This window comes from Paroedura picta, chromosome 4, assembly GCF_049243985.1.
Source record: "Paroedura picta isolate Pp20150507F chromosome 4, Ppicta_v3.0, whole genome shotgun sequence".
In the NCBI taxonomy this organism is placed as follows: domain Eukaryota; kingdom Metazoa; phylum Chordata; class Lepidosauria; order Squamata; family Gekkonidae; genus Paroedura; species Paroedura picta.
In genome coordinates, this window is record NC_135372.1 from 140,462,880 (window position 1) to 140,472,825 (window position 9,946).

Below are 9,946 nucleotides of genomic sequence, written 5' to 3' on the forward strand. Positions count from 1 at the left end.
ACCATCTGTATTGTTCTGCTATGCTTGTTTTGCTGCCTTCTCCCAGGAATGGTACGATCCATTTTGACTGGAGCATGTTCAGGGGACTTGGGGTTATATAGATCAAGGTATTGCCTATCGACTCAGTTTCAACAAGAACAAGCGTTAGCTTCATATCGCTACTTCAGTGAACTGCTTTTGCTAATATGCCAGGTGTGTTCACTGGAAAAGCCAACGGGGATCTGAACCTGCTGGGCTGGGGCTTGCCTGGCCTATCTGGGTACAATAGCCAGCAGCAGCAGCAGATGAAGAATAGTTGGTTTTTATACCCTGCCTTTCACTACCCGAAGGAGTCTCCAAGCTGCTGACAATCGCCTTCCCTTCCCCTCCCCAGAACAGGCACCCTTTGAGGCAGGTGGGGCTGAGAGAGTTCTGAGAGAACTGATCTATGAGAACAATCGCAAGAGAACTGTGAGAGGCCCAAGGCCACCCAGCTGGCTGCATGGAGAAGAGGGGAGAATCAACCCCCTCTCTCCAGATTAGAAGCCTCCCCTCTTACCCAGGCTGCCTCTGCTAGACTTCTTGAGAGCCAGTTTGGTGTAGTGGTTAGGATTGCGGACTTCTAATCTGGCATGCCAGGTTCGATTCTGCGCTCCCCCACATGCAGCCAGCTGGGTGACCTTGGGCTCAACACAGCACTGATAAAACTGTTCTGACCGAGCAGTGATATCAGGGCTCTCTCAGCCTCCCCCACCCCGCAAGGTGTCTGTTGTGGGGAGAGGAAAGGGAAGGCGAGTGTAAGCCACTTTGAGCCTCCTTTGGGTAGGGAAAAGCAGCATATAAGCACCAACTCTTGTTCTTGTTCTTGTTCTTTGTTCTTTGTTCTTGTTCTTGTTCTTGTTCTTGTTCTTGTTCTTCTTCTTCTTCTTCTTCTTCTTCTTCTTCTTCTTCTTCTTCTTCTTCTTCTTTCTCTTTTTCTTCTTGTTCTTGTTCTTGTTCTTGTTCTTGTTCTTGTTCTTGTTCTTGTTCGTTCTTGTTCTTCTTGTTCTTCTTCTTCTTCTTCTTCTTCTTCCTCTTCTTCCTCTTGTTCTTGTTCTTGTTCTTGTTCTTGTTCTTGTTCTTGTTCTTGTTCTTGTTCTTGTTCTTCTTGTTCTTGTTCTTCTTCTTCTTCTTCTTCTTCTTCTTCTTCTTCTTCTTCTTCTCCATGACTCTGGCTAATCCTTTGTAAGTCGAATAGAAACGGTGAAGGATAGATGGCCAAAGGAAGAGGTTTCTGCCCTGACCAGCTCTGGGCCAAGTACCCTGCCCCACCATCCTTCTGAAGCTTCGTTCAAGCCAAGGCCTCTTTTTGGCTTGAGTCAACAGGCGCGGATACAGAATCTCATTACTGGAGGAACCTGAACGGGGGCAGGCAGGGAACCATGTTTGCCAAAGCGGGTTTTAATCATACTTTTCACAGTTTCTGTCCCCTTCCCCTGTTCCCTCCCACAAAGGGCAGCTTTGACGGCAGGGAGAGTGTCGTTCTGCCGAGAAGAAGCTCTCAACGTTGGCCGGTGGGTGGATTTCACAGTTTTCTCTCCGAAAGCTGTGCTTGCTGGCAGGGCTGGGTAATAATAATAATAATAAAAAAAATCCCTCCTTGGCCTGCGTCCACAAATACTTGGGGAAAATATCACGCTCCGTTCGGGTGCCAGAAGAGGATGTTGTGATTGGAGTCGCCGAAGATCTGCCAGCTCAGTCCTGTTTGAATTGGGATTAAAAGGTAAGGGGAATCACTGGGGAAGGGCAGCTGAATCCAGCCGGGGAAGCGCAGAAGAGCCAGAAGGGACCTCAAGGGTCATCTAGTCCCACCCCTGCACAATGCGAGAAATTCACAGGCAGCCCCATCCACTTGGCAGTGACCCCTGCTCTACACCCAGAGGAAGGCAACCCCCACCCCCACCCACTCCTGGATCCATGGGCCTATCTGGCCTGGGAGAAAATACCTTCTTGACGAATTTGGTGTAGTGATTTAGAGTGGCAGCTTCTAATCTGGTGAGCTAGGCTTGATTTCCCGCTCCTCCACATCCTTGGGCTAATCGCAGCCCTGTTGGAAGTTATTCTCACTGTGCAGTTTCTTTTAGAGCTCTCTCAGCCTCACCTCCCTCACAAGGTGTCTGTTGTGGGGAGAGGAAAGGGAAGGCGATTGGAAGCCGCTTTGAGACTCCTTCAGGTAGAGAAAAGCAGCGTATAAGAACCAACTCTTCTTCTTCTCCTTCAGTAATCTCAGGGCTCTCTCAGCCTCACCTCCCTCACAGGGTGTCTGTTGTGGGGAGAGGAAAGGGAAGGTGATTGCAAACCGCTTTGAGACTTCTTTGGGTAGTGAAAAGCAGGGCAGAGTACCCTTCTCCTCCTTGTTCTTCTTCTTCCAAGCAGCAATCAACTTGACCCTGGGCATATCAGAAAGTCAGTAAACATTTCCCCCCAGTTTCCCACAAGACGGATTTTCTTCTTTTTTATATATTCTCCAAACTCTTTTCACAGATGCGTGAATCTTACCGGGTCCTTTCTTTCCCGGATACTGCTGTTCCCTTCGTAAATTAGGGACCGCAGTCATTCCCCGAGGGCTTCCCCATCCCTTCTGCCACTTGAATGGCTTCCCCTGACACACCAGGAGCATTCCTTATCACAGTATTAATTATCGGCTCATCAAATCCCCTCCCCACTGGTAATTATCTCTCCCTTCTGCTCTTTGGGTTTCCCTGCAGGGTTGCCGATGCTTCCCAGCATGGCTTAGACAGCATCCCAAGGATACATTTTTCGTTGCTTCTGTTCTTTAGGGAACGGGAAAGATTGCTCTGTTCGAAAGAACTGCTCTGGAGAGGAAGGGCTCTCTTGGGAGCAAAAGAATAAAGGCTGCAGGTCCTCAGGTGCCCTGGCAGGAACTGAAGGGCTTGGCGGATTGGCTCCGACCACCTGGCTGGCTGAGACCTGATCCTGCCTTTGAGAATCAACATCACTGACTTTCTCTTGTTGCACTTCTATAACAGGCTGTCCCAACCAGGAGATTCTTGACGGCCCTGGAAGAATCATAGAGTTGGAAGGGACCTCCTGGGTCATCTAGTCCAACCCCCTGCACTGTGCAGGACACTCACGACCCTCTCGCTCATCCACTGTCACCTGCCACCCCCTTGAGCCTTCACAGAATCAGCCTCTCTGTCAGATGGCTCTCCAGCCTCTGCTTAAAAATCTCCAAAGATGGAGAACCCACCACTTCCCGAGGAAACCTGTGCCACTGAGAAACTGCTATGACTGTCAGGAACTTCTTCCGGATGTTTCAACAGAATTTCTTTTGAATTAATTTCATCCCATTGGTTCTGGTCCATCCCTCTTGGGCAAGAGAGAACAATTCTGCTCCATCCTCCATATGGCAGCCTTTTAAATACTTGAAGATGGTTATCAGATCCCCTCTCAGTCGCCTCCTCTCCAGGCTAAACAGACCAAGCTCCCCCAACCTTTCTTCATACGTCTTTGTCTCCAAACCCCTCACCCTCTTTGTTGCCCTCCTCTGGACACGCTCCAGTTTGTCTACATCCCTCTTCAACTGGGGTGCCCAAAACTAAACGCAGTACTCCAAGTGAGGCCGAACCAGAGCAAAGTAAAGTAATATATCTTTACATTTGTTAAATATTTATTAAGTGAGATGACCCTGTATGGCAGGTTTTCTCAGTCAGGGTTTCATGAACCCCTGGGAATTCTCAATGGCTCTGGAAGGGTTTCCTGAGTGGGTGCGAGTTAATTCATTTTTTTTAATTGTTAAACATTTATCAGATGAGATGACCATTTATGGCAATGTCAACCCACCCACCATTCCCAAAATGGCCACTGATGGGCCTGGAGTGGGTGGGAAGGGGCCCCGGATGGGCGTGTCCACAGCTCTGCTTCCCAAGCATATTTTGCATGATTGCTTTAGGATGCTTAGGGCGGATCCTGGGTTGAGCAGGGGGTTGGACTAGATGGCCTGTATGGCCCCTTCCAACTCTATGATTCTATGATTCTATGGCCTGTATGGCCCCTTCCAACTCTATGATTCTATAATTCTATGAACTGATCCTGCGTTGAGCAGGGGGTTGGACTAGATGGCCTGTATGGCCCCTTCCCACTCCATGGTTCTATGATTCCAGTCACATAAATCTTTACATGGAGGGACGTGGAGCACAGCTATGATCAATGGCATGACATCACTCCTGGAAAAAAGTGGACGCGATGTCAGTCCTTTCTAGGAATTGTCAAAATCCTATTGTTTTACCATAGAGTTTCTGGCAATTCCTAGAGAGTTATGACATCACTTCCAGGCGTGCTGCTAACCCAACAGCCTTTAAAGTTTTTCCTTCTGCTTCAAACAGGAGTGGAAAAGGAGAGTCAGGATGGGTGATTTCCTTCCAAAGCAGGGCAACTGGCAAATCTATCCTGACAACATCCCTGTGAGGTAGGTCAGTATAATTATTCCTGTACTCCAGGTGGGGGATGAAGACTGAGAGACGAAGACACTTGTGTTTAGCCACCTAATAAGATCGAGGCAGGGAAGAGGTTTCAACTGGCAACCTTCCAGGATCACAGCTCATTCTCCGAGTGAATGCCGAAAGCGAATAACACATCTCTTCATTTCTTGGAAACCATATCGCTTAATATACTAATGCTCTTTATTCTTTCAGAAGTCCATCCGAAAGGCACTGGGCCGTGGAGTGAGGGGAAGCATAACATGAAAAAAAGAACATCAAATGAAAATAAAAATAGACAACTGTCCTCTGGTTTGCAGCCAATAAATAAACAAACATAAGAGGGAATGAACAGTCCGAAGGGGGATGGGGACGGGTAAGCCAGCAGCAGGAAATGAAAAAGGACACATTACGGATGACCTTTCCTTCTAGGAATGAGTGGTCCCCTTTGCGTATTTCGTTCTGGGCTACAGCCAGGGACACTGTTCTTCTTGCCCCCCAGGATTTCAAATGCGGCACGAAGAGCTATTCGCCGGCCTGGCTGGAGAGCAGCCAATGGGAGAGAGAGACAGAGAGGCTAGCGTTTGCCAGGTGCTGCCGAAAGCCAGTGTGGGAGAGCGGAGGACTCTGCTCTGGAGATGGGAGTTCGATTCTCTATTCCTCCTCTGCATGAAGCCTGCTGGAGTTCTGGCCCCACTGGTGGACCTCCTGGTGGACCCTTTGTTTTGGCCACTGTGGGACCCAGAGTGTTGGACTGGAGGGGCCATTGGCCTGATACAAAATGGCTTCTCTTATGTTCTTATGTGGAGCAGAGGAACATCATAACCTGTTAGCCACAAGATATAGAGTAAGGTGACCAGATTTCAACATTGGTACAGCGGGACACCATTGACTGGGTGGGTGGTTCTTGATTAAAAATGTGGTCTATATGGAGCAAAAAAAACAGGGGTACTCAACCTGTGGTCCTCCAGATGTTCATGGACTACATTTCCCATGAGCCCCTGCCAGAAAACGCTGGCAGGGGCTCATGGGAATTGTAGTCCATGAACATCTGGAGGACCACAGGTTGACTACCCCTGACATAGAACACAAAAATAGTATTGTAATATATATATATAATTTCAACATAAGTACAATTTGCCAGGTACCCCCAGATGTCCCTCCAAAAGTGGGACAATCTGGTCACCTTAATATAGAGGGGTCACTCTGGCTGGGGAAGTGTTGCCCTGCATTCTTGGTGCTTGGAGGGCAACAGTGCGAGGACTTCAATTCCCTCCTCCTGCTCTGGGAGTTCAGTTCCTTACTCCTGCTCTGCATGAAGCCTGCTGGAGTTCTGGCCCCACTGGTGGCCCTCCTGGTGGCCCCTGGGTTTTGGCCACTGTGTGACACAAGAGTGTTGGAGAGGACCGAGAGGTGGAAGGAGGGAGCCGAAATTCTAAGGTTCCCGGTTGCCTTGTGAGCCATGGAAGTGGGCAAGGCACCCATGATTTATTTTTCTGTTGCCCCAAAGGTTGGACCCGAACCAATGGGTTGAAATTAATTCAAAAGAATTATGGGCTAAACATCCGGAAGAAGTTCCTGACAGTGAGAGCGTTTCCTCAGTGGAAGAGGCTTCCTCGGGAAGTGCTGGGTTCTCCTTCTTTGGAAGTACTTAAGGAGAGGCTAGAGAGTCATCTGACAGAAATGCTGATGTTATGAACTTGGGCAGATTGTGAGTGGGTGGGCAGGAAGGGATGTGCCAGTGTTTGTCTCTTGTGGTCGTTCCATGCATACCCAGGGAATTGCTGATTGCCACTTTGGGGTCAGGAGGCAGATTTCCTCCAGGTCAGACTGGTTGTGGATTCAGGTTTTGGGAGGGGTGGGGCATCATCTGGGCATGAAAATGGGATCACAGTGGGTGGGGAGATAGTTGTGAATTTCCAGCATTCTGAAGCGGGTTGGACTAGATGACCCTGGAGGTCCCTTCCGACTCTATGATTCCATGATTCTTTTCATTGGTCAGACTTTGCCCGGAGTTTGGCGACCCTGTTCCTCGTCTCTGTCCCCATCTGGTTCCTGGGGATGCCCCCGAACAAGCTTTGGTGACTGGTTAGGGTAAGCTCCATCTTGCCTCAGGCCTGACACCGCCTCTCCTTTCCGAAAAGAGTCTCCTGAGAAGAGCAGAGACGATCAGGGAAGGCCGAGAAGGACGGCCGCTTCCCTCCGCTGTCAGTTTTTTGTCGGGTTTCACACTTACAGCCTGTCTCCTCTGAAATATGCTTCCACCGCTGTTATCTGAGGCAAAGAAATATGTATTTCCCCCCCTGTTTCATTCCCCCTCCTTCCTTCGCAGCACCTGCTGCGTCTCCGATGGTAATTTGACACTTTTGTAGTGCTGCTTCCGCACCGGACTCTGATCCCGTCGATGCCTCACTACCACAATGACAGGAAAAATTTCCCCGGCTCCCCTGTTGTTCACCTTAATTTAAAAAGGCATTGCTCACCCCCAAACGGCTCTGGATCGGCTTGTCTTAAAACAAAACAGAAAAACCTCTTAGTATTTCGCAAACAATGTGATCTCCACCTGGCAGGATCAGATTCCTTGGGCAAAAACGCCCAGGGAAGTTAGAGAAAATGCTGGTTTGGTAAAGGTGATGCCGGATGTTTCCTTACAGAGTAGGGTAGCCGGACCTGCCCACCCAGCTCCAGTTGGGGCGGGAGTCCCTCAATTTCAGGCTGCAGTAAATCTCCCCCTCCATTAACTCCCCCCAGGAAAGAATGCCAGAAATTACTGCGATGTACCTCCATAATCTGGAAATGATGTAGACGCGTTGGAGATGTTGGGGGTAACCATCTGGTTTTGGGGCAAAGCTCGATGGTTTCTTTATTTATTATTTTGATTTATATCCCACCACTCTCTGAAGACTCATGGCGGGTCACATGAAAACAATTTAAGACCCCATTAAAATCAATCATAAATCCCTCGTAATGTTAAAACCCATAAAAACCCTTAAAAAAGCAGCATAGTCCCCAATTCTTACCCAAAGAGGAGAGAGAGAACCTCATTCTCGGTAGGATCCCTGATTGGTTGGGATCATCTGAGTGACTGTTTCTGTTGGCTGCAGAGGAAAGGACACACAGTAATGGGTTTAAACTACAATTACAATGATATAGGCTAGATATCAGGAAAAAATGTTCACAGTCAGAGTAGTTCAGCAGTGGAATAGGCTGCCTAAGGAGGGGGTGAGCTCCCCCTCACTGGCCGTCTTCAAGCAAAGGTTGGATACACACTTTTCTTGGATGCTTTAGGATGCTTAGGGCTGATCCTGCGTTGAGCAGGGGGTGGGACTAGATGGCCTGTAAGGCCCCTTCCAACTCTATGATTCTATGATTCTATGATTCTATGAGCTGATCCTGCGTTGAGCAGGGGGTTGGAGTAGATGGCCTGTATGGCCCCTTCCAACTCTATGATTCTATGACTCATCCAGTTTCATGTTCCCAGTTCTTTGCTATTTTCTCAGTAACACCATTGCATCTTGTTCACTGTGTAATCCCCGACTGTCTTGAATAATCCAAGTTACTAATCCAGGATCTTGAAAGAAGCATAACTATTAAAGCAACAACTGGAAAGAACAAAGGCAAAGAATCGGAATGGGAAACAGCGAATATTTGTATTTCAAAGTACAAAAAACCAAAACCATAAATTCCAAGTAGTTTCCCAGGAAGTATTATGGGATCCCTGATTGTCTTGAATACTCTAAATTAATAATCCTGGAACTGGAGAGCAGCATAACCATTAGGAACAAATGGTACCAAAGCAACAGAAACTAGAGGATATGGAGGCAACAACCCGGAATGAAAAAATATAGAGAATCTTTGTACATTCAGAGTGGTTTTCTAGGAAACACTATGGGATCCCTGATTGGCTTGAATGCTCTAAATTAATAAACCTGGAGTTGAAGAGCAACATAACCATTAGGAACAAATGGTACCAAAACAACAAAAACTAGAGGAAATGGAGGCAACAACCCAGAATGAAAAAAAGAGAGAATCTTTGTACATTCAGAGTGGTTTTCCAGGAAACACTATGGGATCCCTGATTGGCTTGAATTGTCTGTTATTTATCCCAGAGCTGCAGAGAAGCATAACCGTGAGGAAAGAGAACTCTTGAAGCAACAATAATGAGAAGAAATAGAGGCGACAAGCGAGAGCTAAAACATAGCAAATATTCATGCATTTGAAATAGATTTCCAGGAAATATGTTTGTGCTTCCTAAAAGCCCTGTTTTCATCATGAAATGCTGGGATTGGAATGGAAGAGAACCTGGTGTGACCTCTCTTTTTTTATGTACTAAACTTGGCTTAAGCTAGTCGCTGGAGCTACAGATAATAGTTCTCAGGCAGTGGACTTTAAGCAGCATTTCCTACAACCACTCCAGTTTAAGTGTAGATCCACCTTGATGCCATGGTTAAGAGCAGCGGCCCATAATCTGGAGAATTATTTGATTCCCCACTCCTCCACATACAGCCAGCTGGGTGACCTTGGGCCAGTCCCAGTTCTCTCAGAGCTCTCTCTGCTTAACCTATTTCACAGGGTGCCCGTTGGGGGAGAGAGGAAGGGTAGGTGTTTGCAAGCCACTTTGAGACTCCTTTAGGTAGTAAAAAGCAGGGTATAAAAAAATCAGTGCCTGCTCCTCCTCTTCCTCTTCTTCTGTAATATCTGTGCTGGACAGTAAGCTGTCAGGCAGCTGTTCATATGGCTGGTAAACCACAGATTAGTTACCACAACTGAAATGCGTTCAAGGCCTTACGTTCAACGCCACGAGACCCAATTGTGCACCGAAAGTGTCCTATGATCTGGCTGGCCCATCAGGGCCTATTCTGCACACAATAGATAATGCACTTTCAACGCACTTTAGAAGTAGATTTTCCTGTTCTGCACAGGGAATTCCAGCTGCCAAAGCACATTGAAAGTGCATTATCCTGTGTGTGCAAAATAGGCCCAGATCTCAGAAGAAAGCAGGAAGTCGAGGGTTGCTACACAGAGGCAGGGAGGGCCCAATCCGATAGAATAGGCCGGGTCTGTCGAGCACGTGATTCAAAGGCAAAGAATACCCTCCATTGAAGGAGACATGGATTTAGCGCGCTTGCAATAGTAACTTCTTGATGGTTTTCAAATGACCAGTTAGACGGTTAGTTAGGACTTTCTCTCTCCTCTCCTCTTCCTGCACAAAGTTGTTTCTCTTCGCAATCAAGCTCTTTTTATCCGCTCAGGCAGCCCGGCGCAGCACCGGGCATATTTAAACTCTGCCAGCACAACCACCTCTGCTTCCCCCCACCCAGGCCTTGAAAGCCCCTCGCGTGGGTCGCCAGAGGTCCCTGATGACTTGATGGCCCTTTGCACACTCACCTTTGCAGGCAGGAGCCGAATGGGAAGGCAGAGGTACAACAAATAGTCTTTGGCTGGGGGGAAAGACAAGGGAAAGCCTGCATGGTGATGTGGCTGGAGTG